This window comes from Canis lupus, chromosome 27, assembly GCF_011100685.1.
Source record: "Canis lupus familiaris isolate Mischka breed German Shepherd chromosome 27, alternate assembly UU_Cfam_GSD_1.0, whole genome shotgun sequence".
In the NCBI taxonomy this organism is placed as follows: domain Eukaryota; kingdom Metazoa; phylum Chordata; class Mammalia; order Carnivora; family Canidae; genus Canis; species Canis lupus.
The window spans coordinates 19,003,071-19,020,554 of NC_049248.1; the positions used below are offsets into that span (position 1 = coordinate 19,003,071).

Consider the following 17,484-nt stretch of genomic DNA (forward strand, 5'->3'; position numbering starts at 1 on the left):
TTTGAATGTTCAAATATTTTTAAGTGTATGATGATTGTTAATCTTTATGGTAGTTGATATCATTTTGCCTTTCTTTGGAATATAAGATATATTACCATAAAAGTCATATCAAATATTTGAGCTCAATTCTATTTTGGATTTCAATTCATGGAATAACAAGATTTAGAAAGTATTATGTGTCAGATTTCCCTAAGAAGATTTGAAATCAGATTTATCGGAATCAGTATAATAGAACAACTAATATTATCCACATTTTATTTAACAACGGCTTATTTTTAAAAGCCACATATTATGATACTGCTTTGGGGAAGTTTAATAGGCTGTCTTTCCTTAGGTTATTCATAAACAAATTGTGGATGAAAAATTTGAAACCGTTTTAGTCTTATATTTACTAGCTAGAATAGATTCTCCTAGAATCTAAATATTTTATAGATATATCACTTTTCTCATAGTGACATGGATTTTAAAATTGCGCCCTTGGAACAACCTCAGGGAATAATGACAATGAAAATCACTTTTACCAATAACTTGTTATCCATTCTCTATTGTAAAATCATCAATAGTATCTTTTAATGAATCTTTTGATTGCAGATTGGCTTTTCCACTTGAGGCAGAGGTGGGTTAGATAGATAGGTTTTGCAGTGGTGCTGAAACCAGCAAACTTGGGACCAGAAGAACAGTCTTCTCTTATTTCCAGATTTCTGTATCAAGGTATATCATAGTACGTTGACCTCATGTGAAGACATATAAATATGTAATCTTTTCTTTTAGTCTAAATAAATTCTGTCTAGGAGTCCTGCCATAATGTTTGTGTTGATAATATTTTTAGCAAGTAGAGATTAACAAAGAAATCACAGTCTCTAGTAATGAAGTTTGAGTCTGAGAAATATAAGTACTTTTTAAATTTTTTTGACTGCTGTGAGTTCAAATTGCAAAGATATTCCCTAAATGGTCATGTCCCTGCTTTTATAGTAACCTGTTGAGTTCTCTAGGATAATGTGATGGTGATATAAACCCACAAAAAAGTAATTTCTTTTTCAAGGTACCTCTTTTTATGGTGATTAACAAAGATGGTACAATTAAAATATTAACTGGAGTTCTCAGAAAGATTGTAGTAGGATGTATGGGCGGTTTTATGCTTTCCTCTTAATTATGTTTAACTCCCCACATAACAAATCCAGAGGAAATGCAGAGAAGACAGGAATCTGTAAGAAGAATCTCAAAATGTAATCCTGCTAGTACTTCTCAGAAGCACCAACAAATGGCAACAAGGTTTAAATGTGTTGCATATTCTTTGCAAATTAGACATTAGTTTTGCATATAGTTCAGGGAAAAAATATGTGAAAGAGAATGAGACTGTCCTCCTAGTTCCTATTAAAGTCAGAGTACTGAATCTAAACAATTCTTTTCTCCTCCCACTCCCCCTCCTTCTTCCATCATTCTTCAGATGCCCACCAAAAGTCAGGTTAACAGCAGATGACAGTAGGACACAGTCCCTGCCCTCATGAAGATTATGTTGAACTGCAAATACATGAGCTAAAAATATGCAATATAGAGAGCTGACATGAGATTGGAGAAATGGAGAGTGCAGAGAGGATGGGGCAGGAGAGGGTGAGACTGAATTCTAGACAGCGGGAATAAATCTACACTTAAGTTTTAAGTAAACAGATGAGTTTCCAGAAAGGCTTTGTCTATACTAGTTTTCTCACTTTTGGAAAGTAAATGTTTATCTACCCTAAGGGATTTTAGGTACACTGAAAATCACATATAATTCTGTGTTTTCATAGTCAAACTAAACTGCCTGCTTGGTTGCAGTTGTTTTATACTCTTGTGTTCAAGAGTCACTTCTTCCCAGCTGGCGGATCACACAACTCAAGCTCCTTTTCCAGGGACCAACTATCTTGGGCAGGAAAACTTGACAGCTATTGGTTCTGTTCCCTGGGTGAACTGGTTAGTGTCCTGTTGCTTTTATGTAACTTGAAAGATGGATCCAATTTCAACCGTGTAAAGCTATAATTACATTGTCACTACTTGCATGTTATGTTATCTCAAATAATGAAGGCTTTGGGGGAAAAAAACCCTAGTTCCATTCAGCACTCTAAGGACAATGCCAGCTTAACATCAGAGTGATTACAGAATATGTAAGTCAGTCTAGAACTGACTGGTTAAAGTTAAACTATATTTTCTGTACTTTGATTAAACACAGTGAAGGGTGACAGAGTTAATAGAAATGTTAATTCTATGGACATGGGTGGAGTGATGTGAAAAAAATTAAATTATTATTGAATCATTAAAGAAAAGTCCAATATGTTCAGAGTCCTGAGGATTTAAAAAGTTGCTTTAACTTGTTGCATAATTGTCTAAATTACTGACTCTATCCCACCAGGTTACTCTGGTGGTGGTGGTTTTGGGGACCAGAGACTGGGAAGGGAGGTTGGGAGGATAAGGAAATGTAAGTTCTGCCACTGAATTATCCTGTTTTACTTTCTAGTTAATTATTTAAATTGCCTATGTCTTTCTGTGCTATCTATCTTCTTTCGTTTGTGGAGGGATTTCCTTTCCAGCAACTAATATGTTCTTTCTGGATCATGTTGTTTATTGTAAATGCCTAAAAACCACAAATCACCCCATGGCTATTTAGACATATGGGTAGTCTGAGCAGACACTAAGCTGTGATCCTGCAATACTACATTTCCCCTTTTATCACGTTTATGTGATTCTGTTGTAATTAGTCCTTCCTGCTAGGGCTAGGTGCCATATGTCGTTCCTTGCCCACTCATGCATTCTAGAGCCTAAAAGATCACTTGGCAATAATAAATTTCTAAGGAACAAATAACTGGATAAGTGATTCAATGTGTAACCAATACACACAGAAAAAGTGTTCAGAATACAGTTTTTAAATGCCTGTTAATTCATTATCCTGTTGTTGGAGAAATTATTTAATATTGTCTTTGCTTAAGTCTAGTGGCTTCTATACGGACTCTCAGAGTTGCTCTTTTACAAAATTGACTTTGAATAGATTAGACTTTTTTGGGGGGTATTATTATTAATGAGTGTGGCAGATTTTATTTTCCAATATATCTTATACCTGTGGTTTGCTTACAGTGTGACATTGATATTTTCTCAACACGAAGTAAGTTCTGTATCCACCCTACCATGCCCCCACCCCTCCCCTGGCCCACCACCACTGAATGTGGATGGGCTAGTCTCAGTCACTCCCATCTAAGGAATAGAAGCACTAGAAGTAACTGAGTGACTTCTGTGAGACTAGGTCATTAAAGGTGAAACTGCTTCCACCTGGCTCTACTTCCCTCTCTGTTAGGACACTTGTTCTTGGAACTTGGCCACCATGCTCTGAGAAAGCCCAGGCTATGTGGCCAGACCATAAGAAAGTGTTCTAGTCAACACTCCCAGCAAAGGTCTCGGCCCACAGCCAAACGTCCTCTACCAGACATGTGACTAAAGGTGTCTACAGATGATTTCAGCCCCTTGGAGCCTTCCAAGTGAGATCTCAGATGTCTCAGAGCAGAAAAGCCATCTTGTTCTAGCCTGATGAATTTCATGACCATCTTAATGACTTGGGGGAAGGGCTTAATTTTTTAATCCTAGGCATTGTAATGGAATAAAGATTTAGCTTTTATTTTACTTGTTGAGATGATTTATTGAGATCTAATTCACATATCCTAAAACTCACCATCTTAAAATGTACATTTCAGTGGTTGTAGTATATTCACAAGGTTGTACAACCATCACCATAATCTAATTCCGGAACATTTTCATCAGCCAAAAAAGAAACTTCATACTCATTAATGGCAGTTTCTCCCTTTTTTCCTTCCTCACCAGCCTGTGGCAACCATTAATCTACTTTTTGCCTCTATGGATTTGCCTGTTCTGGACATTTCATACAAATGGGTTGTCTTTTTATTGTTGAATTGTATAGGTATTTATATATTCTGGACATTAAATCCTTATTCAGATTTGCAATAATTTCTCCCATTCTGTGGATTGTATTTCACTTTTTGAAGTGTTCTCTAATGCACAAATGTTCTTAATTTTTGTAAAGTCTGATTTATCTGTTTTTTCTTTTTTCCTTTGGGTGTCATATCTAAGAAACCATTGCCTAATCCAATACCATGAAGCTTTTGTGCTGTGCTTTCTTTTATAAGTTTTATCTCTAGCATTTAGGTCATTAACCCATTTTGAATTAATTTTAGTATATAGTGTGAGTTTAGGGTATCAAATTCATTCTTTTGCATGTGGCTATCTGGTAGTCTTAGCAACATTTGCTGAAAAGACTATACTTTCCCCCTTAAATTATCTTGGCACCCTTATTGAAAATCTATTTGACCATAGATGTAAGGGTTTATTTCTGGACTCTCCCTTCTGTTTCATTGATCTATATGTCTATCTTTATGCCAGTACCATGATATATTGTAGCTTTATAGTAAGTTTTGAAATTATAAAGTGTGAATTCTCCAACTTTGTTCTTTCTCAAGATTGTTTTGGCTATTTTGAGACCCTTGCATTTCCTCATAAATTTTAGGATCAACATGATAATTTCTGCAAAAAAGGGAGAATTTTTATAAGAATTGCATTGAAATTGTAGATCAATATGGAAAGTATTGCCATCTTAACAATATCATTTTCCAAACTATATGCATGGAGTATATTTCTATTTATTCAGATCTTTAAAATTTTTTTCAAACAATGTTTTGTAGCTTTCAGTGTACAGTTCTTGCACTTTATTTGTTATATTTATTCCTAAGTATTTTATCATTTTTGAGTCTATTGTAAATGGAATTGTTTTATTAATTTCATTTTTGGGTAATTTCTACCAGTATATAGAAATGCAACTGATTTTTATAAATCTATCTATAACCTGCAAACTTGGTGAACCTTTTGATAAGCATTTTCTTTTGTGAATTCCTTAGAATTTTTTGTGTATAAGATGATGTCATCTACAAAAAGAGACTCTTACTTCTTCCATTTTAATATGGATGTATTTGATTTCATTTTATTGTCTAATTGACCTGGCTAGAACTTCTAGTACAATATTGAATAAAAATAACAAAAGCAGACATCTCATCTTGTTCGCAATCTTAGGTAGGGAAGGCCTTCAGTTATTCATCATTAAGTATAATATTAGATGTGGATTTTTCACAGATGGCAGATTGAGGAAGTTCCTTTCTATTCCTAGTTTATTGAGTGCTTATGTCATGAAAAGGTGTAGGGTTTTGTCTAATGCTTTTTCTGTGTCTATTGAAATGATCATTTTTTTCCCTTTAATTCTATTAATGTGGTTTATTACAGTGATTGCTTTACATATGTTGAACCAGTCTTGCATTCCTGGGATAAATATTACTGGGTCATGTTCTATTATCCTTTTTACATACTGCTGTATATGGTTTCCCAGTGTTTTGTTGAGACCTTTTATATTTACATTCATAAGTTATATTGGTCTCTGGTTTCTTATGTTTTTGTGTGGGTTTTGGATTGAGATGATACTGGCCTCATAGCATACATGATTTGGGAACTGTTCCCTCCTATTTTGGGGAAAGTTTGAGAAGGATTAGAAAATAACATTTGACTCTAGGTGCCTTAAAGGGTTGTTAGAAAAAACAAAGCCAAGTGATCTATAAGCTATGTGTATTAGTTTCCTGTGGCAGCTGTAACAAATGGCCACAAACTGGGTGGCTTAAAAAAGAAAAATGTATTCTCTTAAACTTCTGGAGATGGGAAGTCTTAAATCAACCTGCCGGTAGGGCTGCACTCCCTCTGGAGCACTCTAGGAGAGAATCCATTCCTTGTCTCTGATGACATTCCTGATTTGGGGCTGCATCACTCTTTGCCTCTGTAGTCACATTGCCACCTCTTCTGTCTGTCTCAAATCTCCTTCTGCCTTTCTTTTATAAGGACATTTGTCATTGGATTTAGCAAGTGAGTGAATATTTCAGGATGATATCCTCATCTGAAGATCCTTAATTTAGTTACATCTGCAAAGATACTTTTTCCACATAGCATTCACAGGTTCTAGGAATTATTACATGGACATATCTTTAAGGGGGGGCGACTGTTCAACTCACTACACTATTAATGGTATTTTGTAAACCATAAAATGATATTTCATATATATCATTATATATCATACTTATGATATTATTATAATATTATTAACATGCAAATATGTGGAATTTCTATTAAGGGAAGATTCCAAAATAATTAGTATGGGTAACAGTAAATGTGTCTAAAATCATTCTATTTCTTTTTTGACTTTTGTGTCCCTTTCTACTTCCCTTCTCACATATTTAGTCCCCCATGATATATTTGAGAATTCAATCCAAAGTTTAACCCCTTATTTTCTTCTTATTCAAATCAATTTTTTAATATTTGGGTTTTTTTGCAATTCAAGAACAGTACAGTCTAATTATTAAAAAAAAGGTCAAGTATTACAGAAGTGTATATAGTAAAAAACAACAGTCCATCCTTTGACCAGCATGCACATGACCTTCCTCTCCTCTTGCCCATGATGCCAACATTTAGACCCTGCATGCTTCTGGAGGAAACCAGTTTGGTGAATATTCTTCCAGGCTTTCACAACTTTCATGTCTCTCCACGTCATTTATTTAAGGATTATATAGTGACTGACAGAAGATTTTATACTTTATCCAGTGTTCTACGGGGTTGTTACATTTTTCTTATGAATTTATGTTTTTGAATTAGGGATATAACTTCATAGAGAAATATGGTCTAAGTTTAAATTCTAATTCTCTCACACTATTTCTGCATGCTGCTTTCCTATTAAATTGAAAATAGGTAAAAATTTATAAGTCCTTTCAACTTAATGTAATTATGACCCCTTTAAATTAATGACACACTACTATGTAGGTAGTCAAGGTATATCAATATACATTTGTCATTGTGATAGATGAAATATTTGAGGAATCAAGTATTCTTCATAGTTTACATCATCCAGAATAAATTTAAAGAGACAATTTCCTGAAGTAATTGATATCAAAGTTGGTACCAAATCCTGTCCTGGTCTCCTGCCCTGGTGGTTAACTAGAGCTGTGATCTAGTACACATCTAGTGATGTAACAACCCCCAAGTACTACCACAGATGGTCTAGAAGATTTCAATTCAGTACATCGAAGAGAGAGCTTGGAAATCTGTTTTTTTTATTTTTTTTTAAAGCTCCATAACTGATTCTGATAGGCAGTTGCTTTTGGAAAGCCACTGTAATAAAGCAGGCTGAACCTCTCTCCTCCCAGTGTATATTCTTTTCTCTTTCCTATTGCAGTACCTTACTGCAAAACTTTATAAGGATTAGTGGAGGTAACCCCAGGAAAGAAAAAAGTACTGCCTTGGGAAGCAGCCTGAAAGGAGAACCAAGAGAGTACTTGTCCCTATTTATCTTTTATTTCTTTCTCAATAGAATTTTATCCCCCAGCAAACTATGTCCATTAAATCCTTTCTGGCCTTAAAAAAATAGATTAAGTTTTTATTCTCTTTGGTGGTGTGTGTGTATGGAGGAATAGTTAAGGGAGAAGAGATTCAAACTTGTTAGGAGTTTTGATAAGAAAATTAGGGACCACTCTGTTTAACAAAGTGTGCAGCCTGTGATCCAATTTAGGAAAATGAAACAGAATATTAAAATTGATAAACTAAAATCTCTCTCACTCATCCATACATGTGCACAGAGAAAATAGCCCCCACTCTGAATAGTCCCATCTTATTGGTCCTGTGAAATCTTATGTGCTTCTCTAAGGCTGACTGATTCTTAGTCTGCTGCCAGGGGTTTAGCATTTGGAACCATGATAAGAACCACACCTATGACCACTGTTGGGACAAATTGTTGGCAGGAGAATGACACTGGAAATTGCGACTGATTAGTCAGATAAAGCATTTGAGATAATATTGAGCTTCCTCTGGAACAGGCACTGATATAAGGACTTTACATAGATTAACTCATTTAATTCTCATAATAACATATCAGATAGATCAACTGGATGTCATTTTGAAATCTGTGAAAGCTTTTGGGACTAAGAGAAGAGAAATATATGAAAAGAATACAGAAGTCCATTAAGATCAATTACTTTTAAAACATAATGCATATAATGAAACATATTTTAAAGTTTTCTCATTAGCTTTATAAAAAGTACTTAAATACCTGAGGAGACTCATCAGTCAGATAAATGAAGCACTTAGGAAAGAAGTAGAATATATTTAATTTATAGATACAGAGGTAAAAGAGGAAAAATAATTTTCTTTCCACCCTACTAGGTTCTTGGCTGAAACTCCTTTAATAAAAAGAGAGATTAATAGGAGAAAAACCAGCAAAAATACTATATATAACATATATGCCTCCCCAGTACATGCCCAGGAAAGTAACTACCTGAAATGACCCAAACCACTACCTTAAATATTATCTCCAGTTAAAGACAAAAAATGGAGATGAGTAGGTGGACAAAGCCAGTAATGGGAGGTTATCAGGGAAAACAAAATTAACAACCATAAAGTTGTATTGCATATTTAAGTCTGAATACCTTCTGCATTGATAAGAGTTTCTAGAGAGTCATCCTTCTCTTCCAGTACAGAGAGGAAGTTACCCTTACAAATGGAGATTTCCCTTTTAAATGTAAATGTCTCTTACAAACTCTGTAAAATTATTTCTTAAAAATAACCAGTTTAAAATAACAATCCATATGCCAAAGAGGCATACTTTGGAGTGATGTATTCTGCTCCTCTTCACAGATTTGAAGATGTTTAGGTTTTTAATGGAAACCAAACATTGTTTAAAGACCCCATAAAGTTGTTAAAATTTGCTAAATTGTGAATAGAATATTTTGTGTAAAAAATGTACTCATAGCCCTAATTAATCAAGCATTGGTGCTGAAAACCAAAGACCTCTGAGTAAATTTTCTGTTTTATAAGCTACATTCTTGGGCATCCAAAACTCACATTTAACGAAAGTGAGAAAGACATAAAACTGTAATGAAGGTGTCAACCTCTTTCCCTTGAGGAAATGTTGTAGGAAGAATGTTTTATACAATCAGTGAAGAAAAGCAAATAAATGTCACATATTCACGTGGTGTGTTACGATAGCCACTCTGCCTTCCCCTGCAGTCCTCTCAGACCTAGCTTGAAATGGTAGAGCCTCTCCTCTGCTTCCCCAGAACCTAGAGATCTTCTTATGTTTGTTGTTACTTCATTCCTTTCGTTAACTAGCTTATGGTGGGATTCAAGTCAATTTTTCTCTCCAGTCTAAAAACACTCCTTAGTATTTGGTACTCCAAATCTTAAGCAAAATGTGCTTAAAAACCACAAATTTATAAGCAAGTATTGTGCTGGAAGTGGATTATGCAATTTTTGAAATTTTAGTGCAAAATTAAAAAAACCTTAAGTAACAGAATTAAGTACAGTTTCAAAGATTGCATTTCCCTTATTAAAATACACACACACACACACGACTAATTTTTAAAACCTGAACTGTGAATATTTTCATTTTTTTAAATTCAGTTGGCCCTCAAGGAAGAAAGGATGCTCGTGACTACTAACATGGAGGCTAGAGTGCTTGCAAACTCTTTCAGATTATCTGTAGAACAGGTCAATGTATTAAATTGCAATTTTCTTGTAGGAAACAGGGTCAGATATAAGCAATTTAATATGTTCAGGGTACTAATTAAGTAACCTCATGCTTACTAGTGTCTCTAAACAGAAATATAGTCAAAAATGTTATAATTAATTAGTTTTTAAACTGGATTTGGCAGTTCTAGATTATCTTTAGAGAACTTTTTTAAGAAGGGGGAGAGGCAGAGGGAGAGAGAAAGGGAATCTTAAGCAGGCTTCATGCCCAACACTGAACCCGGTGTGGGGCTTGATCTCATAACCCTGAGATCATGACCTAAGCCAAAAATCAAGAGTTGGACACTTAACCAACTAAGCCACCCAGGTGCCCCTAGAGAACATTTTAAGTTGCACAAGGTTTGTTGTTAAAACTGGCAGGTTAAAATGGCAAGATGACATCTTCTAGAAGCTTAAATGGCTGGAGAAATTAAATTCAGAAAATTACTCTTCCATTTATTCATTGTAAACTTATAACTCTGTATTGATTAGGTTTAACAGACAGTGTCAGAAAATCCAAATTAACAGTGGCTTAAACAAAATAGAGCTTTATTTCATTCACATAAAATGAAGTACAGGAATAACAGTGTAGGGTTTGTGGAATGACTCCACAATCTTCAGGAACCATGTCTTCTTTTACATCATCATTCTGCTGCATTCTATAGTGGCTACCAACTCATGGGCCAGGGAGAATCTTTGAACTCCAGTCGTCAGATATTTATTATAGGCAGTGGAAGGAAGAGCAGGGGAGAAGGGCATGCCCACTCACTTTACAGAATATGTCCATCGTACGTTGTTTATATCCCACTGACCAGTATTAAATCATATGCTACGTTATGCTTCAAACTGGGAGTCTTTATTCTGGGCAGTCATGTACCCAGCTAGAACTAAAAGTTCCATTAAGGATGAAGATACTATATTGGGACATAACAGGCTTTTCAGTTTGAGTTCATAGATGCCTTTCATGGGAATCGTCAGTCTCCTACAGTTTGTCAAATTTTGTAAAGAAAAAGATATACAGCTTTTGCCAGATTCCCAAAGTTCTCCATCATGCAAAAATGTTTGAGTCAGTGTCTCATATATAATTTTAAGTGTCTCATATATAATTTTAATCTCTGTCCAGCTTTAAATAAATAACATACAAGTGATAATCTCTTTCTCCTTATGCCTAATGAATTGTGTTACTGTCAATAGTAAATATACCTAATTTCATATTATTTGCATAAGTATTTTATGAAAGATATAAAGCAGAATTTAAAATATTTAAGTCTGGAAAGTGAAATCTCTTAACTCTAGAAGAATAGGTAAAGAAAAGGTGACTCACTTATTTCTTATTTCTTGCTTATCAACTATTTATTTATTTGTCTAATTTATAACCTAAGTTAGATTTTAACCCAATACTTAGTAATCAAAGAAAATCAAATTAAAAGAACAAAACAGTATTTACTTACTGTTTAAGTCAACAAGATAAATGAAAACAGTAACAATTCTAATGTTTTATGGCAGAATATAATTGATATGACCATTTTGGAAGACAATTTGAGAATATGTATAACATAGACAAATATTTTGACTAAGTTTGTCCTGTAGAATTAATATAAAAAACAAAAGTATATAGAAGAATATATTTATTGCAGCATTTATTTACTTATTAACAGTTTCAGGTTGGAAACTACTCAAACACCCAAATATAGGAAAATAATAATGCAGATCATCGTGTATCAACAAAGGAAGCATATATAACTGTTCAAAGTGATAATTATGGTGTTTTTGTAAACACCATTGAAAACTATCCCATTATATTAAATGAAAGAGACACAGTAGAGAATTACACACAAAAACCTAACAGCTGACCCTTGAACAACATGAAGGTTAGGGGCTCTGACCCCTGTGCAGTTGAAAATCCATGTATAACTTTGACTCTCCAAAAACTTAACTAATGATAGTTAAGTCAATAGTCAATTAAGTCAATAGTCAATAGCCTACTGTTGACTGGAAACTGTCCTGATAACATAAATAGTCAATTAACACATATTTTGTATATTAATAATATTATTATAATATAAATATAATTTATATATATAAATTATATATATAAATATAATTTATAATATAAATTAATAATAATATTATAATATAATACATATTATATACTGTATTCTGACAAGTGAACTAGAGAAAAGAAAATGCTATTTAAAAATTCACAAGGAAGAGAAAATACATTTATAGCTCTGTACTGTAAAAAATTTGCATGTAAGTAGAACTGCAGAGTTCACACCTACATTGTCCAAGGATCAACTGTATAAATAGTAGCTGTATAATAATATACAGAAGTGAAAAGTTGCATTAAATTTTTTCCCCTACATTTTAATTTAATGGAGTAGAGAATCTTTACAATTGATTACTTTCAAATCACTAATGGAGGATCACTAAAGCACCAGATAAGCCTTTAGAATCTTACATAGTTTCATGTAATACCTGTGCAATGAATAAAAATGCCCAGAGCATTTGAGCATTCAGAAAACTACTTGAGCCAGGTTGACATAATGCCATTTGGCAAATTCACTTCAGTGTTCTACTCTGTTGCAGAAGTTTTAATCCTGTGATATTTTAGGCAGGTGTTCTGGAATCATCCATGTATAGAATTATCAGTTTGTACTCTGACCCTCTCTACCCTTCTCATACATTATTACTCAAACCAAAAAGTTTTTAATAAAGTCCTTTTGGTCTTATGATTTTTTTAAGGCTTTCAATTTAAATTTCTTAAACAGGAGAAAAATAAGAAAAAAAATGTTTTTCATGTATATATAATTATAATAGCCCTTCCTAAGTTTCCCCATCATTCAGACATTTTTCTCCCCCATTTTTGTCAATATGGCAAAATACATATAAACATACAATTTGTCTTAACCATTTTTAAGTGTAAAAACTAGTGGTACCAAGTAGCTTCATTTCTACACACACTTTAAAAAAGCTGTATTGGAAAGATTTTCTATGACCTTAATACTTTGATAATTTACTCAGCAGTTGGTTTAAACTAGCGAAGAGTGTCAAGAGGTTTGAATCTATAAGTTCCCAAACATTGAATTGGTATTTATTTCCTTTCATAATGAAAACTTGTAAACTTTTTGGAGAGGTTTCTTCAATCCCTTTTTGAAACTACTAGCCAAGTCCTTCAGGAGCAGTCATCCTGCTTTTACTAACTCTTTCTAGAAGAGCAAAGGTGGAGTTGAACCGTTTTCAACCATACCATTTAATATTTAGGTGCCTACAATAAATGTGCCAGATACTGCGTTAAGAGCTTTAGTACACAAAATCTTTATTATAGCAACAGTCCCCTGATATAGGTGGCATCAGTCGTATTTTACAGATGAGGCAACTGAACCTCTGAGATTTGATGAGGATTGGCCTGGACATGGTGGAACTAGATTACAATCCAAAACTTTTGTCTCCACGTCCACTGCTGGTTCTGCCCATCACAGATGCCATCCCCCATACTTGCAGCATCTCTCACACAAATCCACACCAGCCGACTCCCAAAATGCCACACAAAGGAGAATGTTCCAGATAAAACCTTTTATCTTTTCTTCCATTTTTAACTCTTTGGCATTTGTCACTTAAAAAAAGTCAGCTCTGAAGTTGGAGGTGATTACATCTTAATTCTTATATTTTAGGCATAATTCCTTTCTGGGTCATACTGTTGGTTCTAGTAGATTTTTTCCTTGTTCGATTGTGTGCCTGCTGAAGAGCAATCTGTAGTAAACAGATGTAGGGGTAGCATAGAGGGATCAGGCATCTATATCTATATCCATATCTATAGGTCTATACTGATATCGGTCTAGATACAGATATAAAGAGTTATATAGAGAGTGAGAGTACGTAGGGATATAGAGGCATAGTATGGATACAAGGGCACAGGTGTCCACACTTAGATTGCAGTTCCTTGGATTTTAAAAAGACTAACCTCCTAGCGCTATAAGGATTCTTTAGTATCTTAAATTAGTTGAAGAAAGATTGGAAAAAAAAAAAAAAGAAAGATTGGAGTTTTCAGTAGTTCTATATGCATATATAAAAATACACAGACACACAGCTTTGCTATCAAGGACCTTTAGCATATGGATCATTTAGTATAACTTACTCTTCTAGATAGCTAAGGGTTGGCTGTTTTTAAAAATAGCTTTTCTCTTATTTTTTCTTTTCTTTTCACTGTTTTGGACAAAAGTCTAAAAAAATGCTGCATATTCCTTGTGTGGGTTTTTTTTTTTTTTGGAAGATTTTATTCATTTATTTGAGAGATAGAATGAATGGGGGAAGGGCAAAGGGAGAGGGAGAAGCAGACTCTCCGCTGAGGAGGGATCCTGATACAGGGCTTGATTCTAGGACCCTCGGATCATGACCTGAGCCAAAGGCAGACACTTAACTGACTGAGACACTCAGGTACCCCTCCTTGTGTTTTTTTAAGCTAACATTTTTCAGAGATTATAGTATGACTGTCACTGAGTTAAACACACCTTTTGCTCTGCTTTAATCCTCACTCCCAACCCATGAGGTAGATTCTATCACCATCATTTTCCAAAAGATTCCAAGGCCTAAAGAAGTCAAGAAACTTGGTCAAGTTCTTATAACTAGTAGGGAGGAGTGAAGCCAGAATTGAAACACAGGTCTTCTGACTGCCTTACTCAAACTTGTTCAATCCATCTTACTGAACTGTCTTTCTGAATAATTTTTTTTTTCTGATGATTCTGCCTTCTAAAACTAAATACTGAATTGACCTGCATCATGGTTGAGTGGAACCATCTGGGTCCAAGATTACAGTGCTACACTAACATAATACATATAACGTATGCATTGTAGTATTCTAGTCTTGAGCCACTGAATAAAATTAAAAGGGTCACCGTTTAGAGGTGCCTGGGTGGCCCAGTCAGGTAAGCAACCAAATCTTTGTTTCAGCTTAGGTCATGATCTCAGGGTTGTGAGATTGAGCCCCAAGTCGAGCCCCACATCGGGCACTGAACTCGGTGTGGAGTCTGCTTCGGACTCTCTTTTTCTCTGGTCCTCCCCCAACACACACGTGCACAAGCTTGATCTCTCTCTTTCTCTAAAATAGAACAAATAAATCTTTAACAAAACAAAACACAAAGGGTCACCATTTATATCTATATTTAGTGGTCCAAGACTACATTTGTGGGGTTCATGACACTTTTCTTTTTTTATGTCCTCTTTCACTGAGTAGATAGCCTTTTGTGGTCAAAAGCATGTGGTTTAGAGAGTTAGATGTATTCATTTCCAGCTCTGACACACACTAGCAGTATGATATTTTCTTTATTTTCTTTATCTGTACAATGGGTATAGTATTGCCTACTCTGAAGAGGATGAAAGGAGACAAAGCTGCTAAGTGTCTAACAAGGTGACTGGCTGCAGTAAGCTCTTAACCAATGGCTTACTATTATTATAGCATATCACTGCTGTCAGGTGGCTAACCATAATTTCTTGCTGCTATCAGTGTTCCTGTTATATCTGGCTCTTTCACTAATTTGTAGAGTCTAATCTGTTTGGGCTTTGAAAACAGTTCCTGTATTGGTAACATAGCAAAATGGACTTGTGCAAGATATTGGCACTGAGATGTGGGTGCAAAGTCAAGCCAGGAACAAAACAGGGGTGGAAATGCTGAGAAAACATGGACAACATTCCAAAGCACAGTCCATGTATTTGAATCAGAATCAGAGACGTGACTGAGGCCAGATATTGGGGTAGCACAAGAGATACCAGTGGGAGAGCCAAAATCCATGGCTCAGTCTGGGGTCACAAGCTGACAGGAGCCAAGCAGAAGATAAAGCACAGGGGCTTGGGGAAGACAGGCCTGACTCGTAGTCCTTGTAGCCAGCAGTTGTTTTTGTCAGTGCTCCTTTCAAAGGCCTGGAGCTTTTCCACAAGGACACTTGGAGCTTTTTTATAGGTGCAGCTCTCCAAGAGGAACATCTCTTAATCAGAATATAAACTTTTTAGTCTTGAGATTTTACTCGAGACTCATAGACACTGAGTAAAGATGTAGGGAATATGTCTTTAAATAATGAACAGGAGCTTCAATGTGCACATTTTGTTTGACTGACTTAGATCTCTTACTTACCAGTAAGTTTTGACTAAGTAACAGATCAATGAATTTTCTTGACTGCATTGATGCAGGCATAGGGTTGCCAGGTAAGGTACAGGGCACCCAGATAAATTTTAAGTTCAGATAAACAATGACTAATTTTTTAACATAAAGTTGTTCCAAATATTGCATGGGACACACCTATGCTAAGAAAATATTCATTATTTATGTCGAATTAACATTTAATTGAGTGTCTTTGTTTTTATTCAATCTGGAAACCATGTGCACAACTGACTACAGTACCATGAATAGTAGTTAATAATTATTGAGAACTTCCAGAAACAGCGATATATTTTGCTGTATACTATTTTGCCCCTTATAACAACTGATAATTGAGATACAAGTACTGTTCTCCAAACTGCTGGTCACCAGAGGGGAGGTGGGTGTGGGATGGGTTAAACAGGTGAAGGGGATTTGGGAGAGCACTTGCTGTGATGAGCACCAGGTGTTGTACGGAAGTGTTGAATCACTATATTGCACACCTGAAACTATTATAACACTGTATGTTAACTGGAATTTATTTATTGATTTATTGATTTTTAAGATTTTACTTATTTATTCATGAGAGACACACAGAGAGAGAGGTAGAGACATGGGGAGAGGGAGAAGCAGGCTCCTCACAGGAAGCTCTATGTGGGACTCCATCCCATACCCCGGGATCACGCCCTGAGCCAAAGGCAGATGCTCAACCTCTGAGCCACCCAGGCGTCCCTGGAATTTAAATAAAAACTTAAAGAAAAAGCTATTGTTCTCATATTACCAGTCTTAAAACTCGAAAGGTTCATTTCTAACAGTCTGCAAATGGCAGAGCTCGATACTACACTTGATCTTAGCCAAAAGGCTGAGAAGCAATGGCAGAGCTAGAATTCAAACATCGATCTGACTTCAGAGCCTTACCTAACACACATATCTTTTTATCAGTTTAAATACACACACGTGGGATGCCTGGGTGGCCTAGCGGTTGAGTGTCTGCTTTCGGCTCAGCGCGTGATCCTGGAGTTCCAGGATCGAGTCCCACATCGGGCTCCCTGCATGGAATCTGCTTCTCCCTCTGCCTTTGTCTCTGCCTCTCTCTGTGTGTCTCTTATGAATAGATAGATAAAATCTTAAACAAACAAACAAACAAACAAATAAATAAATCCACACACATAGGGCAGCCCAGGTGGCTCAGCAGTTTAGCACCGCCTTTAACCCAGGGCCTGGTCCTGGAGAACAGGGATCGAGTCCCACATCAGGCTCCCTGCGTGGAGCCTGCTTCTCCCTCTGCCTGTGTCTCTGCCTCTCTGCCCCCGCCCCTCATGAATAAATAAATAAAATCTTAAAAAAAAATCCACACACATAATCTGAGTCAGTGGCTGACGAGGCAAATACAAGTCTTGACTTTCTGTGATATTTAGATATTTGGATGCTGGCTACAGTCATTATTAGTTATCCCTATGATATATTCATAAAATGCAGCCATTTCATCTCTGTTTTCTTGGATCAGAAGGAAGAACTCATTTCTGACTGTCAAGTTCAGACAGCTGGTGCTTTCTCAGCTGGTGCTAGCTTTCATTATTTATTTATTTTATTATTTTATTTTAATTATTTTATTTATTTTATTTTATTATTTTATTTTATTATCATTTTATTTAAATTTTATTTATTTATTCATGAGAGACACAGAGAGAGAGGCAGAGACACAGACAGAGGGAGAAGCAGGCTCCATGCAG

General features: G+C 35.4%; 1 pseudogene; it reads right to left on the reverse strand.

Annotated features, from left to right (window-relative positions):
* Positions 1 to 16,547: 16,547 nt before the first annotated feature.
* Positions 16,548 to 16,625, reverse strand: LOC119866465 (annotated as a pseudogene).
* Positions 16,626 to 17,484: the final 859 nt, after the last annotated feature.